Source organism: Mugil cephalus, chromosome 23, assembly GCF_022458985.1.
Source record: "Mugil cephalus isolate CIBA_MC_2020 chromosome 23, CIBA_Mcephalus_1.1, whole genome shotgun sequence".
Lineage (NCBI taxonomy): Eukaryota > Metazoa > Chordata > Actinopteri > Mugiliformes > Mugilidae > Mugil > Mugil cephalus.
The window spans coordinates 750,994-767,942 of NC_061792.1; the positions used below are offsets into that span (position 1 = coordinate 750,994).

The window sequence follows — 16,949 nt, forward strand, 5'->3', positions numbered from 1 at the left end:
GTGCAAAATACAGTGAAATGCCCAAAACTCTTGTCCTCCATTTGTGGTCTGTACTTTGTCACGGAATTTTGTGGCAACGCCTGCCTTTCTCCCGACCATTGATGGCGCACTGTCGGTAGCCAGGCTCACGGCACGGGACCAGTCCGCTCCCACCAAGTCCAGCGCTCTAAAGAGAGCGCTGAAAATGTCGTCTGCTGTTGTGGTGTCATTCATGAGCACCAATCCAAGCAGCTCCTCGGTGATGGTCAAAGTTTCATCAACACCTCTAATGAATATGGCCAGTTGAGCAATATCTGTGACATCGGTGCTCTCATCTATTGCAATTGAAAATGCGATAAATGACTTGATTTTCTCTTTCAGTTGGCTGCTCAAGTCATTTGAGAGTTCTGTCACCCGATCTGCGACAGTGTTCCTCGTTAGACTAATATTGGCAAAGCCAGGTCGCTTTTCAGGGCACACGACTTCTGCAGCCTTCAGCATGCATGTTTTTACAAACTCCCCATCAGAAAATGGCTTGGATGCCTGCACCAGCTTGTTGGCAATAATGTAGCTGGCTCTTACAGCCCCATCAGCGATAACGCGGCTGTGCGTAAAAAGAGACTGCTGTTTCTTCAGACCAGCGACCAATTTGTTTATCTCGTCTTTCCTTATTTGTCCTTTCAAGTGGTCATACTTGTCTTTATGATGAGTCTCGTGGCGCCGAATATTAAAATCTTTGAACACTGCAACTTGCTGATTACATACCAAGCACACTCGTTTTGGATTCACTTCTGTGAATAAATACTTCTCAATCCATTTCTCCTGGAAACCTCTGCACTCCGTGTCCACTGTTCTTCTTTTTTTTTTTTGACAGTGCCATTTTGGGAAGAGTGTGTTGACCAATAACTTGTTTAGTAGTGGTGAATGGTGAAGCAAGATTGCCGGTTTATTTTTACTTGGACACATCACGTTGCGAATGTTTATTTCCTGTGACTAACTCGTGTCAGTGCCGCATGCTTGACGTGAGCGCTTTTACGCATTTACTGCCCTCTAGCGGCCGGAGGGAGCTTTTGGTTTGTATTTATTTTAAAAAATCACAACTTTTAATAGAAATGAGCTAGAGACTCGCTTCTTTTTTTGACATACTCAGAAATTTATGCCGGGCCGGATCAAATCACCCAACGGGCCGGGTCCGGCCCGCGGGCAGTATGTTTAACATGCCTGAGCTAGACCATTATGTACCTCAGAGGGAAATACGATAAAGAATCAGCCGCACATGATTAAACTACACGTGACACAAACATATTGATTATACAATGTGGATGAGGCTTAAACAAACCTTTACACACAGTTATGGGAGCATGTTGGTCTAATTTTTGTGTATTGTTTTCGCGCACGTACAGACGCACGTGCGACTACATGCGCGCACATGGAGTAACGTTACATCCATACGTAGTTCCGTGCATGCTGACGCACGTACAAAGAAACGATGGATGAAACAGGGCGATGACGTCATGGGATGTCTTCCTTTGATGATGATGTCATGAAAAGTTTTCCTTTGATCATGATGGCATAGAATCTTTGCCTTTGATCTTATTGAAAGTTTGTTTTATACAAACCTAGGTGGGTCCGTAGATTCTGTTAGACTTTCAAACTGAAAGCAAGCGAGACAAGCAAACACGGGTGTCTTACGAGGTGGTATGGTGTCAGTCACAAAAGCGGTACATATAAGTGGTCAAAATCAATATTGCATGTATTATGATGATGGAAATGTTCCTTTGTCCCCTGATGAAAATGAAAGGCTTACAGGACCTGGTATTCCCTTTCAGCCTCCCATTCAAGTACAAACCACGCCGGACCCTGCTAAACTTCCGAGATCAGATGACACTGGGTGTGTTCAGTGTGGAATGCCCTTAAGCCATTGTGTCAGTCACAAAAGAAGTATATATAAGTGGTCAAAATGATCATTGCATGTATTTTGATGATGTAAATGTTACCATTTCTCCTGATGAAAATGAAAAGCTTACAAAACCTGGTATTGTAAGGCGGTCTCCCGTCCAAGTACTAACCAGGCCCGACCGTGCTCAGCTTCCGAGTTCAGATGTGTTCAGGTTGGTATGGCCATAATCAATGTTAACTCTCACAAAAGCAGTATATATAAGTGGTCAAAATCATCATTGCATGTATTTTGATGATGTAAATGTTACCATGTCTCCTGATGAAAATGAAAGGCTTACAGCACCTGGTATTCCCAGGCGGTCTCCCATCCAAGTACTAACCAGGCCCTACACTGCTGAGCTTCCGAGATCAGGCGTGTTCAGGGTGGTATGGCCGTAAGCAATGTAAACTGTCACAAACGCAGTATATATAAGTGGTCAAAATTATCATTGCATGTATTTTGATGATGTAAATGTTAAAATGTCTCCTGATGAAAATGAAAAGGTTGCAGCACCTTGTATTCCCAGGCGGTCTCCCATCCAAGTACTAACCACGAACAATCGTGCTTAGCTTCCGAGATCAGACGAGATCGGGCATGTTCAGGTTGGTATGGCCGTAAGGAATGTCAAACATCACTAAAGCAGTATATATAAGTGGTCGAGATGATCATTGCATGTATTTTGATGATGTAAATGTTACCATGTCTCCTGATGAAAATGAAAAGCTTACAGCACCTGGTGTTATCAGGCGGTCTCCCATCCAAGTACTAAACAGGCCCGAACGTGCTTAGCTTCCGAGATCAGACGAGATCGGGCTTGTTCAGGTTGGTATGGCCGTAAGCAATGCCAAACATCACTGAAGCAGCATATATAAGTGGTAAAAATGATCATCATCAAAATCATCATTGCATGTATTTTTGTTTTTGAGCTGAAGCTTCTACAATGATACAGTCTGCCAGGAAGTAGAGTCAGAATGTAACAGGTAGATATGAATCAGAGAGAAAAACAAGGCGACTCGGTCCAACCAGAGTTTGTGTGTGATTTGTGTTTAAACTGAACACTGCCTGAGATTGGCTTATCGTGAAAGGCCCACTGCACCTTAGCCAATCATCATCACCTATGCGGACGTCGCAGCTGTTTCAGCATGTCAATTTCAGCATATCAATTTCAACTTTTGCGTGTCTGAAAATTGCCGGACGGCTCTTGTTGACTTTGATGCCGACTTTCTCGTTGGTTATTGCAGCATTTGGTAACAAATTCAGTCAGATTTTGGCATGAGCAACCAAAATCACCACTACCACTCTTCTACCAACTGTATCAGTATTAGTAATAAATAGTAGTAGATGTAATTATTTTTGTACCTTTAACATATTTACTTTTATATAGTTTCTCTCCTTTGGTTTTGGTGTGTTTTATCATTTTGCATTGTCTGTAAAACCTTCATTTCTCCACTGGGAATAACGTAAAATAGTCCTGCCTTATCTCTAATTCAAGATTCAAGTGATTCAGTACATCTAATGACAACTAACTGGGGTCTTTTTTATTTTCATAGATCACTCTTTTATACATGTCTCACAAAAAGTCCAGCATTAGAGCATAAACACTCAAATATGTTAAGGTTGACTCTTCGGCTATAGTTGTAGTTGTACAACTATTTAACGCTGTACCAGTTCGCAGCATCACAACGTGCTAAACCGGTTAGCCTGTTCCAAGACAAACAGAAAACTTACAGCAATAAAAATGACAACACAACTACAGCCGGTAAAACTGTTCTTAAATGCTTGCCTAGGTAAACAACGGTTAAATAAAAATAAAATACTAACATACATACAGACACATTCTGACACATTGAAATTGGCCGTTAGCACGTTAACTTAGCTCCGTAGTTAGCTCCCCACTCCACCGTATGCTAACGACCACGTTATCTCCACTGGCCTCGTTTTATTTCGGCGTCAGTTCAAATTGTTGACAACAGCAAATTGATGCAAAATACAAGCAATGTTAGGAAACCACTTGTCAATATTTCTAATGACAAATCTCGACAGCACACGTCGGCTACCACCTCAGACGTTGGGGTTTGCTGTATTGCCCGAAAGAAACGCAAAAACAGAACTAATTTACATAATACTTACATCATTGTGTAGTAAAGCCACAAGTAGCGCTGTTAATAGGTTTCAGCTAGACCATTATGTACCTCAGAAGGAAATACGATAAAGAATCAGCCGCACATGATTAAACTACACGTGACACAAACATATTGATTATACAATGTGGATGAGGCTTAAACAAACCTTTACACACAGTTATGGGAGCATGTTGGTCTAATTTTTGTGTGTTGTTTTCGCGCACGTACAGACGCACGTGCGACTACATGCGCGCACATGGAGTAACGTTACATCCATACGTAGTTCCGTGCATGCTCACGCACATACAAAAGAAACGATGGATGAAACAGGGCGATGATGTCATGGGACGTCTTCCTTTGATGATGTCCTCAATTGTTTTCCTTTGATGATGATGTCATGAAATGTTTTCCTTTGATCATGATGGCATAGAATCTTTGCCTTTGATCTTATTGAAAGTTTGTTTTATACAAACCTAGGTGGGTCCGTAGATTCTGTTAGACTTTCAAACTGAAAGCAAGCGAGACAAGCAAACACGGGCGTCTTACGAGGTGGTATGGTGTCAGTCACAAAAGCGGTACATATAAGTGGTCAAAATCAATATTGCATGTATTATGATGATGGAAATGTTCCTGTGTCCCCTGATGAAAATGAAAGGCTTACAGGACCTGGGCGTGTTCAGGTTGGTATGGCCGTAAGCAATGTCAAACATCACTAAAGCAGTATATATAAGTGGTCAAAATGATCATTGCATGTATTTTGATGATGTAAATGTTACCATGTCTCCTGATGAAAATGGTAACAAATTCAAAGCCGCCCTCTCTGAGGAAAGATTGCACTTTCAGGCAATTTCCCAGAGTGCTCCCTACTGAGATATTCAGCTCTTTTGCTGTTTTGTTGGTTGCCATTGATGCGTGTTATTTGGGAAATGTTTTGTAAAACTTTGGACGAAAATCAATGAACCATGCTCTATTCAAGTGTGTTCGTTGTCTTGCTTGCAGTCAATTTGTAACTCTGAGAAGCACTAAAGAATGTACAGATCCACAGAGGCTTGTATAAAACAAACTTTCAGTAAGATCAAAGGCAAAGATTCTATGCCATCATGGCCAAAGGAAAAGATTTGATGAAATCATCAAAGGACAGAATTCTATGACATTATGAAGGAAAACATTCTATGGCACATTCTATGTAAATTTTGTGAGGAGTGCGATAGGAAGAGAGAGTGTGGGAAAGATTTTCCAAATTTCTTCTGTTTTCTGTGATAATTTTCTTTTCTCTCACTCTGGTTGTGTTTTCATTTAGGTTCCTCGATCAAAGATTTCATTAACACCTTTCAATCTTGAGTGTCACATAGTGAGATCTATAACACTGCCGTCCAATGGTACTATTGATATGATAATATATGTCGTCAGATTTTGGCATGAGCAACCAAAATCACCACTACCACTCTTCTACCAACTGTATCAGTATTAGTGAAAAATAGTAGTAGATGTAATTATTTTTGTACCTTTAACATATTTACTTTTATATAGTTTCTCTCCTTTGGTTTTGGTTTGTTTTATCATTTTGCATTGTCTGTAAAACCTTCATTTCTCCACGGGGAATAACGTAAAATAGTCCTGCCTTATGTCTAATTCAAGATTCAAGTGATTCAGTACATCTAATGACAACTAACTGGGGTCTTTTTTATTTTCATAGATCACTTTTTTATACATGTCTCATAAAAAGTCCAGCATTAGAGCATAAAAACTCAAATATGTTAAGGTTGACTCTTCGGCTATAGTTGTAGTTGTACAACTATTTAACGCTGTACCAGTTGGCAGCATCACAACGTGCTAAACCGGTTAGCCTGTTCCAAGACAAACAGAAAACTTACAGCAATAAAAATGACAACACAACTACAGCCGGTAAAACTGTTCTTAATTGCTTGCCTAGGTAAACAAAGGTTAAATAAAAATAAAATACTAACATACATACAGACACATTCTGACACATTGAAATTGGCCGTTAGCACGTTAACTTAGCCCCGTAGTTAGCTCCCCACTCCACCGTATGCTAAAGAACCACGTTATCTCCACTGGCCTCGTTTTATTTCGGCGTCAGTTCAAATTGTGGACAACAGCAAATTGATGCAAAATACAAGCAATGTGAGGAAACCACTTGTCAATATTTCTAATGACAAATCTCGAAAGCACATGTCGGCTACCACCTCAGACGTTGGGGTTTGCTGTATTGCCCGAAAGAAACGCAAAAACAGAACTAATTTACATAATACTTACATCATTGTCTAGTAAAGCCACAAGTAGCGCTGTTAATAGGTTCCAGCTAGACCACTATGTACCTCAGAAAGAAATACGATAAAGAATCAGCCGCACATGATTAAACTACACGTGACACAAACATATTGATTATACAATGTGGATGAGGCTTAAACAAACCTTTACACACAGTTATGGGAGCATGTTTGTCTAATTTTAGTGTATTGTTTTCGCGCACGTACAGGCGCACGTGCGACTACATGCACGCACATGGAGTAACGTTACATCCATACGTAGTTCCGTGCATGCTCACGCACATACAAAAGAAACGATGGATGAAACAGGGCGATGACGTCATGGGATGTCTTCCTTTGATGATGTCCTCAATTGTTTTCCTTTGATGATGATGTCATGAAATGTTTTCCTTTGATCATGATGGCATAGAATCTCTCCGTTTGATCTTATTGAAAGTTTGTTTGATACAAACCTAGGTGGGTCCGTAGATTCTGTTTGACTTTCAAACTGAAACTCAGGCGTGTTCAGGATGGTATGGCCGTAAGCAATGTCAAACATCACGAAAGCAGCATATATAAGTGGTCAAAATGATCATTTCATGTATTTTGATGATGTAAATGTTACCATGTCTCCTGATGAAAATGAAAAGCTTACAGCAACTGGCATTCCCAGGCGGTCTCCAATCCAAGTACTAACCAGGCCCGACCGTGCTTAGCTTCCGAGATCAGACGAGATCGGGCTTGTTCAGGTTGGTATGGCCGTAAGCAACGTCAAATGTAACAAAAGCAGTATATATAAGTGATCAAAATGATCATTGCATGTATTTTGATGATGTAAATGTTACCATGTCCCCTGATGAGAATGAAAAGCTTACAGCACCTGGTATTCCCAGGCGGTCGCCCATCCAAGTACTAACCAGGCCCGACCATGCTTAGCTTCCGAGATCAGACGAGTTCAGGCGTGTTCAGGGTGGTATGGCCGTTATCAATGGTAACTGTCACAATCGCAGTATATATAAGTGGTCAATATCATCATTGCATGTATTTTGATGATGTAAATGTTACCATGTCTCCTGATGAAAATGAAAGGCTTACAGCACCTAGTATTCCCAGGCGGTCTCCCATCCAAGTACTAACCAGACCCGACAATGCTTAGCTTCCGAGATCAGGCTTGTTCAGGTTGGTATGGCCGTAAGCAATGTCAAATGTCACTAAAGCAGTATATATAAGTGATCAAAATGATTATTGCATGTATTTTGATGATGTAAATGTTACCATGTCTCCTGATGAGAATGAAAAGCTTACAGCACCTGGTATTCCCAGGCGGTCTCCCATCCAACTACCAACCAGGCCCGATAATGCTTAACTTCCGAGATCAGACGAGATCAGGCGTGTTCAGGGTGGTATGGCCGTAAGCAATGTCAAATGTCACTAAAGAAGTATATATAAGTGGTCAAAATGATCATTGCATGTATTTTGATGATATAAATGTCATCATGTCTCCTGATGAAAATGAAAAGCTTTCAGCACCTGGTATTCCCAGGCGGTCTCCCATCCAAGTACCAACCAGGCCCGACGCTGCATAGCTTCCGAGATCAGACAAGATCAGGCGTGTTCAGGTTGGTATGGCCGTAACCAACGTCACATGTCACTAAAGCAGTATATATAAGTGGTCAAAATGATCATTGCATGTATTTTGATGATGTAAATGTTACCATGTCTCCTGATGAAAATGAAAAGCTTACAGCAACTGGCATTCCCAGGCGGTCTCCAATCCAAGTACTAACCAGGCCCGACCGTGCTTAGCTTCCGAGATCAGACAAGATCGGGCGTGTTCAGGTTAGCATGTCCGTAAGCAATGTCAAACGTCACTAAAGCAGTATATATAAGTGCTCAAAATCATCATTGCATGTATTTTGATGATGTAAATGTTACCATGTCTCCTGATGAAAATGAAAGGCTTACAGCACCTAGTATTCCCAGGCGGTTTCCCATCCAGGTACTAACCAGGCCCGACACTGCTTAGCTTCCGAGATCAGACGAGATCAGGCGTGTTCAGGGTGGTATGGCCATAAGCAACTTTAACTGTCACAAACGCAGTATATATAAGTGGTCAAAATGATCATTGCATGTATTTTGATGATGTAAATATTACCATGTCTCCTGATGAAAATGAAAAGCTTACAGCAACTGGCATTCCCAGGCGGTCTCCAATCCAAGTACTAACCAGGCCCGACCGTGCTTAGCTTCCGAGATCAGACAAGATCGGGCGTGTTCAGGTTAGTATGTCCGTAAGCAATGTCAAATGTCACTAAAGCAGTATATATAAGTGCTCAAAATCATCATTGCATGTATTTTGATGATGTAAATGTTACCATGTCTCCTGATGAAAATGAAAGGCTTACAGCACCTAGTATTCCCAGGCGGTCTCCCATCCAAGTACTAACCAGGCCCGACCGTGCTTAGCTTCCAAGATCAGACAAGATCGGGCTTGTTCAGGTTGGTATGGCCGTAAGCAAAGTCAAATGTTACTAACGCAGTATATATAAGTGGTCAAAATGATCATTGCATGTATTTTGATGATGTAAATGTTACCATGTCTCCTGATGAAAATGAAAGGCTTACAGCAACTAGTATTCCCAGGCAGTCTCCCATCCAAGTACTAACCAGGCCCGACCGTGCTTTGCTTCGGAGATCAGACGATATCGGGCGTGTTCAGGGTGGTATGGCCGTAAGCAATGTCAAATGTCACTAAAGCAGTATATATAAGTGGTCAAAATGATCATTGCATGTATTTTGATGATGTAAATGTTACCATGTCTCCTGATGAAAATGAAAAGCTTACAGCACCTGGTATTCCCAGGCGGTCTCCCATCCAAGTACTAACCAGGCCCGACGCTGCATAGCTTCTGAGATCAAACAAGATCAGGCGTGTTCAGGGTGGTATGGCCGTAATCAACGTCAAATGTCACTAAAGCAGTATATATAAGTGGTCAAAATGATCATTGCATGTATTTTGATGATGTAAATGTTACCATGTCTCCTGATGAAAATGAAAGGCTTACAGCAACTAGTATTCCCAGGCTGTCTCCAATCCAAGTACTAACCAGGCCCGACCGTGCTTAGCTTTCGAGATCAGACGAGATCGGGCTTGTTCAGGTTGGTATGGCCGAAAGCAATGACAAATGTCACTAAAGCAGTATATATAAGAGATCAAAATGATCATTGCATGTATTTTGATGATGTAAATGTTACCATGTCTCCTGATGAGAATGAAAGCTTACAGCACCTGGTATTCCCAGGCGGTCTCCCATCCAAGTACTAACCAGGCCCGACAATGCTTAGCTTCAGAGATCACACAAGATCAGGCGTGTTCAGGGTGGTATGGCCGTAAGCAACGTTAACTGTCACAAACGCAGTATATATAAGTGGTCAAAATCATCATTGCATGTATTTTGATGATGTAAATGTTACCATGTCTCCTGATGAAAATGAAAGGCTTACAGCACCTAGTATTCCCAGGCGGTCTCCCACCCAAGTACTAACCAGGCCCGACCGTCCTTAGCTTCCGAGATCAGACGAGATCGGGCGTGTTTAGGTTGGTATGGCCGTAAGCAATGTCAAATGTCACTAAAGCAGTATATATAAGTGGTCAAAATGATCATTGCATGTATTTTGATGATGTAAATGTTACCATGTCTCCTGATGAGAATGAAAAGCTTACAGCACCTGGTATTCCCAGGCGGTCTCCTATCCAAGTACTAACCAGGCCCTACACTGCTTAGCTTCCGAGATCAGACGAGATCAGGCGTGTTCAGTGTGGTATGGCCGTAAGCAATGGTAACTGTCACAAACGCAGAATATATAAGTGGTCAAAATCATCATTGCATGTATTTTGATGATGTAAATGTTACCATGTCTCCTGATGAAAATGAAAGGCTTACAGCACCTAGTATTCCCAGGCGGTCTCCCATCCAAGTACTAACCAGGCCCGACCGCGCTTAGCTTCCGAGATCAGACGAGATCGGGCTTGTTCAGATTGGTATGGCCGTAAGCAATGTCCAATGTCACTAAAGCAGTATATACAAGTGGTCAAAATGATCATTGATTGTCTTTTGATGATGTAAATGTTACCATGTCTCCTGATGAAAATGAAAAGCTTACAGCACTTGGTATTCCCAGTCGGTCTCCCATCCAAGTACTAACCAGGCCCGACCGTGCTTAGCTTCCGAGTTCAGACGAGATCGGGCTTGTTCAGGTTGGTATGGCCGTAAGCAATGTCAAATGTCACTAAAGCACTATATATAAGTGGTCAAAATTATCATTGTATGTATTTTGATGATGTAAGTGTTGCCATGTCTCCTGATGAGAATGAAAAGCTTACAGCACCTGGTATTCCCAGGCGGTCTCCCATCCAAGTACTAACCAGGCCCTACACTGCTTAGCTTCCGAGATCAGACGAGATCAGGCGTGTTCAGGATGTTATGGCCGTAAGCAATGGTGACTGTCACAAACGCAGTATATATAAGTGGTCAAAATCATCATTGCATGTATTTTTGTTTTTGAGCTGAAGCTTCTACAATGATACAGTCTGCCAGGAAGTAGAGTCAGAATGTGACAGGTAGATATGAATCAGAGAGAAAAACAAGGCGATCCGGTCCAACCAGGGTTTGGGTGTGATTTGTGTTTAAACTGAACACTGCCTGAGATTGGCTTATCGTGAAAGGCCCACTGCACCTTAGCCAATCATCATCACTTATGCGGACGTCGCAGCTGTTTCAGCATGTCAATTTCAGCATATCAATTTCAACTTTTGCCTGTCTGAAAATTGCCGGACGGCTCTTGTTGACTTTGACGCCGACTTTCTCGTAGGTTATTGCAGCATTTGGTAACAAATTCAAAGCCGCCCTCTCTGAGGAAAGATTGCACTTTCAGGCAATTTCCCAGAGTGCTCCCTACTGAGATATTCAGCTCTTTTGCTGTTTTGTTGGTTGCCATTGATGCTTGTTATTCGGGAAATGTTTTGTAAAACTTTGGACGAAAATCAATGAACCATGCTCTATTCAAGTGTGTTCCTTGTCTTGCTTGCAGTCAATTTGTAACTCTGAGAAGCACTAAAGAATGTACAGATCCACAGAGGCTTGTATAAAACAAACTTTCAGTAAGATCAAAGGCAAAGATTCTATGCCATCATGGCCAAAGGAAAAGATTTGATGAAATCATGAAAGGACAGAATTCTATGACATCATGAAGGAAAACATTCTATGGCACATTCTATGTAAATTTTGTGAGGAGTGCGATAGGAAGAGAGAGTGTGGGAAAGATTTTCCAAATTTCTTCTGTTTTCTGTGATCATTTTCTTTTCTCTCACTCTGGTTGTGTTTTTCATTTAGGTTCCTCAATCAAAGTTTTCATTAACACCTTTCAATCTTGAGTGTCACATAGTGAGATCTATAAGACTGCCGTCCGATGGTACTATTGATATGATAATATATGTCGTCAGATTTTGGCATGAGCAACCAAAATCACCACTACCACTCTTCTACCAACTGTATCAGTATTAGTAATAAATAGTAGTAGATGTAATTATTTTTGTACTTTAACATATTTACTTTTATATAGTTTCTCTCCTTTGATTTTGGTTTGTTTTATCATTTTGCATTGTCTGTAAAACCTTCATTTCTCCACGGGGAATAACGTAAAATAGTCCTGCCTTATCTCTAATTCAAGATTCAAGTGATTCAGTACATCTAATGACAACTAACTGGGGTATTTTTTATTTTCATAGATCACTCTTTTATACATGTCTCATAAAAAGTCCAGCATTAGAGCATAAACACTTAAATAAGAAGGGTGGCTCTTCGACTATAGTTGTAGTTGTACAACTATTTAATGCTGTACCAGTTCGCAGCATCACAACGGGCTACCACCTCAGACGTTGGGGTTTGCTGTATTGCCCGAAAGAAACGCAAAAACAGAACTAATTTACATAATACTTACATCATTGTGTAGTAAAGCCACAAGTAGCGCTGTTAATAGTTCCAGCTAGACCATTATATACCTCAGAAGGAAATACGATAAAGAATCAGCCGCACATGATTAAACTACACGTGACACAAACATATTGATTATACAATGTGGATGAGGCTTAAACAAACCTTTACACACAGTTATGGGAGCATGTTGGTCTAATTCTTGTGTGTTGTTTTCGCGCACGTACAGACGCACGTGCGACTACATGCGCGCACATGGAGCAACGTTATATCCATACGTAGTTCCGTACATGCTCACGCACATACAAAAGAAACGATGGATGAAACAGGGCGATGACGTCATGGGATGTCTTCCTTTGATGAGCCCTTTCAATTTTTTTCCCTTTTGGGGATGATGATTCTTTAAAATTTTTTTCCCTTTTGATCAAAGGGCTAAAATTTCTTTGCCTTTGTTTTATTGAAAGTTTGTTTTATACAAACCTAGGGGGGTTTGTCAGATTCTGTTAACTTTCAAAACTAAAAACTCAGGTCGTGTTAAAGGAGGGTATGGCCGTAAGCAAATTTAAAACTGCAAAAACGCAGTATATATAAGCCCGGAAAATAAACATTAGGGTTATTTTGATTGATGTAAATGTTCCCCAGGTCCCCTTTTAAAAAAATGAAAGGCTTACGGGAAAACTAGCCCTTCCCAGGCGGTCCCCCAAACCCAAGTACTAAACCAGGCCCGCCCCGGCTTAGTTTCCAAGATCAACAAAAATGGGGCGTGTTCATTTTGTATGGCCAAAAACAAATAAAAAAGGTTCCCCCTAAAGCATATATTTTAAGTCCTCAAAATGATCATTGCTTTGTATTTTGAGGGGTTTAAAAATTTTCCCCATGTTTTCCTAAATAAAAAAATTAAAAGGGGGCCTTACCCCAAGGGGGGTCCCCCCGGGCGGTTCCCATCCAAGAAAAAAAACACCCCCCGACGTTTCATAGCTTCCGAGATCAACAGACAGGCGTGTTCAGGGGGTAAGGCCGAAAAGAAAATTTTAAACCCTGTCACAAACGCAGTATATATAAGTGGTAAAAATGATCATTGCTTGTTTTTTGATGATTTTAAATATTACCATGTCTCCTGATGAAAATAAAAAGCTTACAGCAACGGGCCATTCCCAGGGGGTCTCCAATCCAAGAAACCTAACCAGGCCCGACGTGTTTTAGTTTCCCCGAGATCAGAAAAAAATGGGAGCGTGTTCGGGTTTTAAAGAAGTCCGGAAGCAATGTCAAATGTAAAAAAAAGGGCAGTATTTAAAAGTGCCAAAATCATCTTTGAAAGTTTTTTGATGATGTAAAATTTTAAACCAGGTCTCCTGATGAAAGGAAAAGCTTACAGCACCGGGTATTCCCAGGCGGTTTTCCCATCCAAGTACTAACCGGGCCCCTTTTAGTTTCCCGAGATCAGATGAGATCGGGCCGTTTTTCAGGGGGGGGTAGGCCCGAAAACAAGGGTTTAACTGCCATAAACGCAGTGTATAAAAGGGGTTTCCAAAACCATCATTGCAGGGTATTTTGTTGTTTTAAATTTTTAACAGGGTCTCCTGATGAAAAAAAAATTTTTACAGCACCTGGTTTTCCCCAAAGGCGGTCTCCCACCCAATTACAAATAAAGGCCCTTTCACGCTTAGCTTCCCAAAACGGCGTTTTCAGGGTGGTAGGGGCCGAAAAGCAACTTTAAAACTGTCACAACGCAGTATATATAAGTGGTCAAAATCTCTTTTGCATTTTTTTGGGTTTTTTTGAGCTGAACCCCTTCTAAAATGTTTTACGGGTCTGCCAGGGGGGAAGGAGTCAGAATGAAACAGGTAGTTTAAGGAATAAGAGAGAAAAAAAAGGGCCCGCCCCGTTCCAACCGGGGTTTTTGGGGGTGATTTTTTTTTAAAAAACGAACACTGCCTGGTTTGGGCTTATCGGGGAAAGGCCAAACTGCCCCTTACCAAAATAAACATCACCTATGGGGAAAACTCAGCTTTTTTCAGCATGTAAATTTTCAGCAAAACAATTTCAACTTTTGCCTGTCTAAAAATTCCCGGAACGGGTCTTGTTGATTTTAAACCCCCGGGAATTTCTCTTTTGGTTTTGCAGCTTTTTGGAAAAAAAATTCAAAGCCCCCCTCTCTGGGGGAAAAATTTTGCATTTTAAAGGAAAATTTTCCCCAAAGGGGTCCCTCCCTACTGAATTTTTTCAGCTCTTTTCGGGGTTTTGGGTTGGTTGCCATTGGCTTTTTTATTGGGGAAATGTTTTGTAAAATTTTGGGACGAAAATCAAAAAAACCATGCTCTATTCAAGTGTTTTCCCCTTGTCTTGCTTGCAGTCAATTTGTAACCCCTGAAAAAAGCACTAAAAAAATTCAGTCCAAAAGGGGTTGAAATAAAACAAACTTTAAATTTAAGATAAAAGGGAAAAGATTCTATGCCATCATGGCCAAAGGAAAAATTTGATGAAAGGAAAAAATTCTATGGGCATCATGAAGGAAAACATTCTTTTGGGCCCTTCTATGTAAATTTTGTGAAGGGGGTGGCCTTTGGAAGAGAGGTGTGGGAAAGATTTTCCAAATTTCTTTGTTTTCTGTGATATTTTCTTTTCTCCCACCTGGTTGTGTTTTTAAATTTTTTTCCTCGATCAAAAATTTTTATTAACACCCTTTTATCTTGAGTGTCCCCATAGTGAGATCAAAAAACACTGCCCTCCCATGGGGACTATTGATATGATTTAAATATGGCGTCAGATTTTGGCATGAGCAACCAAAATCACCACTACCACTCTTCTACCAAATGTATCAGTTTAGTAATAAATAGTAGTAGATGTAATTATTTTTTTTTACCTTTTTAAATATTTTACTTTTATATAGGTTTTTTTCCCTTTTGGGTTTGGTTTGGGTTTTTTTCATTTTTCTTTTTCTGTAAAACCCCTTCCCCTTTTTCCACGGGGGGGTTTAAAAAAAAAATCCCCGCCTTATCTCTAAATTTAAGAATTTAAGTCATTCAGTAATCAATGACAACAAACTGGGGCTTTTTTATTTCCTTTAATCAACCCTTTTTTACATTTTCTTTATAAAAAGTCCCCCGCATTAAGGGATAAACACTCAAAATATTTAAGGGTTTACTCCTTTGGGTATAGTTGGGAGTTGTACAACTATTTAACGCTGTACCAGTTTGGGGAGCTCACAACGTGCTAAAAACCGGGGGAGCCTGGTTTTTCCCAAAACAAAAAAGAAAAAATTTTTCCCCGCCCAAAAAAAAATGACAAACCAAAAAAAACCCCAAAAGCCGGTTTAAAAATGTTTAATTGCTTGCCTAGGTAAACAAAGGGAAAAAAAAAAATTTTAAAAAACTTAAAATACATACAGAACCAAAATTCTGACACATTAATTGGGGGCCCTTTGCCGGGTTAAATTTGCCCCGTAGTTAGCTTTCCCCCCTCCCCCCGTATGCAAAAGACCACGTTTCTCCCCTGGCCCCGTTTTATTTCGGGGTCAGTTCCCAAAATTTTGGGGCAACAGCCCAAAATTTTTGCAAAAAAACAAAACAATTTTAGGAAACCACTTGTCAAAATTTTTTTAATGAAAAAATCTCGACAGCACCCCGGTCCGGGGTACCCCCTCAGACGGTTTGGGGGGGGCTGTATTGCCCAAAAGAAACGGGAAAAAAGAACTAATTTTTCATAATACTTTCATCCCTTGTGTAGTAAAACCACAAGTAGCGTGTTTAAAAAAGGGGCCAGCTAAACCATTATGTACCCCAGAAGGGGAAAACCCATAAAGTATCCCGCCGCACATGATTAAACAAAAACGTGAACAAAAATATGATTATTCAATGTGGATGAGGCTGAAACAAATTTACACACAGTTATGGGGGGCCCGGGTTGGGCCCAATTTTTGTGTGTTGTTTTTGCGCACGTACAGACGCACGGGCCTTACTTTCCGCACATGGGAAGTTAATCCCCTACGTAGGTTTTGGGCAGGGTCACCCCCATACAAAAGAAAAAAATGGAAACAGGGGGATGACTCATGGGGGTTTTTTTCCTTTTGATTTATGTCCTCAATTTTTTTCCTTTTTATGATAAGTAAAGAAATGTTTTCCTTTGGGTCATGATGGCATAGAATCTTTGCCTTTGATCTTTTTGAAAAGTTTGGGTTTTAAAACAAACCCAGGTGGGTCCGTAGATTTGTTAGACTTCCAAAAATGAAACTTTAGGCGTGTTCAGGATGTATGGGGCCGTTAAACAACGTTAACGGGCAAAAAACGCAGTATGTATAAAATGGGCAAAATCTCATTGCAAGTATTTTTTATGATGTAAATGTTACCAAGGGCTCCTGATGAAAAAGAAAGGGGCCCCACAAACACCTGGTATTCCCCGGGGGGTCCCCCCCATCCAAGTACTAGCAAAGGCCCCACACTTTCTTTTTTTCCGAGATCAGGCGTGTTTTAGGTTTTATGGCCATAAGCCATGTCAAATGTCCATAAAGCACTATATATTAGTGGGCCAAAATTTTTATTGTATGTATTTTGATGATGTAATTTTACCATGTCTCCCGATAGAAAAGGAAAAAACTTTTTACACCTGGTTTCCCCGGCGGTTTTCCCATCCCAAATACTAACCCAAA

General features: G+C 40.8%; 11 non-coding genes and 10 pseudogenes across 11 annotated transcripts; all 21 read right to left on the reverse strand.

Moving 5' to 3' along the window:
- Positions 1 to 2,209: 2,209 nt before the first annotated feature.
- Positions 2,210 to 2,318, reverse strand: LOC125001967 (annotated as a pseudogene).
- A 101-nt stretch (positions 2,319 to 2,419) lies between these two features.
- LOC125002822 lies at positions 2,420 to 2,538 on the reverse strand (annotated as a pseudogene).
- Positions 2,539 to 2,639: 101 nt separating this feature from the next.
- LOC125003330 lies at positions 2,640 to 2,758 on the reverse strand. Its single transcript, XR_007112188.1, has one exon. It is a non-coding gene; the product is annotated as a 5S ribosomal RNA (ribosomal RNA).
- A 4,201-nt stretch (positions 2,759 to 6,959) lies between these two features.
- On the reverse strand, positions 6,960 to 7,078 carry LOC125001925 (annotated as a pseudogene).
- Positions 7,079 to 7,179: 101 nt separating this feature from the next.
- Positions 7,180 to 7,298, reverse strand: LOC125003180. Its single transcript, XR_007112045.1, has one exon. It is a non-coding gene; the product is annotated as a 5S ribosomal RNA (ribosomal RNA).
- Positions 7,299 to 7,399: 101 nt separating this feature from the next.
- LOC125002874 lies at positions 7,400 to 7,508 on the reverse strand (annotated as a pseudogene).
- A 101-nt stretch (positions 7,509 to 7,609) lies between these two features.
- Positions 7,610 to 7,728, reverse strand: LOC125001415. Its single transcript, XR_007111671.1, has one exon. It is a non-coding gene; the product is annotated as a 5S ribosomal RNA (ribosomal RNA).
- A 101-nt stretch (positions 7,729 to 7,829) lies between these two features.
- On the reverse strand, positions 7,830 to 7,948 carry LOC125002296 (annotated as a pseudogene).
- Positions 7,949 to 8,049: 101 nt separating this feature from the next.
- On the reverse strand, positions 8,050 to 8,168 carry LOC125002540 (annotated as a pseudogene).
- Positions 8,169 to 8,269: 101 nt separating this feature from the next.
- LOC125003042 lies at positions 8,270 to 8,388 on the reverse strand. The gene has a single exon (XR_007111911.1). It is a non-coding gene; the product is annotated as a 5S ribosomal RNA (ribosomal RNA).
- A 101-nt stretch (positions 8,389 to 8,489) lies between these two features.
- Positions 8,490 to 8,608, reverse strand: LOC125002377 (annotated as a pseudogene).
- A 101-nt stretch (positions 8,609 to 8,709) lies between these two features.
- On the reverse strand, positions 8,710 to 8,828 carry LOC125001632 (annotated as a pseudogene).
- Positions 8,829 to 8,929: 101 nt separating this feature from the next.
- On the reverse strand, positions 8,930 to 9,048 carry LOC125002126 (annotated as a pseudogene).
- A 101-nt stretch (positions 9,049 to 9,149) lies between these two features.
- LOC125001344 lies at positions 9,150 to 9,268 on the reverse strand. The gene has a single exon (XR_007111604.1). It is a non-coding gene; the product is annotated as a 5S ribosomal RNA (ribosomal RNA).
- Positions 9,269 to 9,369: 101 nt separating this feature from the next.
- On the reverse strand, positions 9,370 to 9,488 carry LOC125002133 (annotated as a pseudogene).
- Positions 9,489 to 9,588: 100 nt separating this feature from the next.
- On the reverse strand, positions 9,589 to 9,707 carry LOC125001361. The gene has a single exon (XR_007111620.1). It is a non-coding gene; the product is annotated as a 5S ribosomal RNA (ribosomal RNA).
- A 101-nt stretch (positions 9,708 to 9,808) lies between these two features.
- Positions 9,809 to 9,927, reverse strand: LOC125003196. Its single transcript, XR_007112060.1, has one exon. It is a non-coding gene; the product is annotated as a 5S ribosomal RNA (ribosomal RNA).
- A 101-nt stretch (positions 9,928 to 10,028) lies between these two features.
- LOC125002159 lies at positions 10,029 to 10,147 on the reverse strand. Its single transcript, XR_007111756.1, has one exon. It is a non-coding gene; the product is annotated as a 5S ribosomal RNA (ribosomal RNA).
- Positions 10,148 to 10,248: 101 nt separating this feature from the next.
- On the reverse strand, positions 10,249 to 10,367 carry LOC125001285. Its single transcript, XR_007111547.1, has one exon. It is a non-coding gene; the product is annotated as a 5S ribosomal RNA (ribosomal RNA).
- A 101-nt stretch (positions 10,368 to 10,468) lies between these two features.
- On the reverse strand, positions 10,469 to 10,587 carry LOC125001293. The gene has a single exon (XR_007111555.1). It is a non-coding gene; the product is annotated as a 5S ribosomal RNA (ribosomal RNA).
- Positions 10,588 to 10,688: 101 nt separating this feature from the next.
- LOC125003075 lies at positions 10,689 to 10,807 on the reverse strand. Its single transcript, XR_007111943.1, has one exon. It is a non-coding gene; the product is annotated as a 5S ribosomal RNA (ribosomal RNA).
- Positions 10,808 to 16,949: the final 6,142 nt, after the last annotated feature.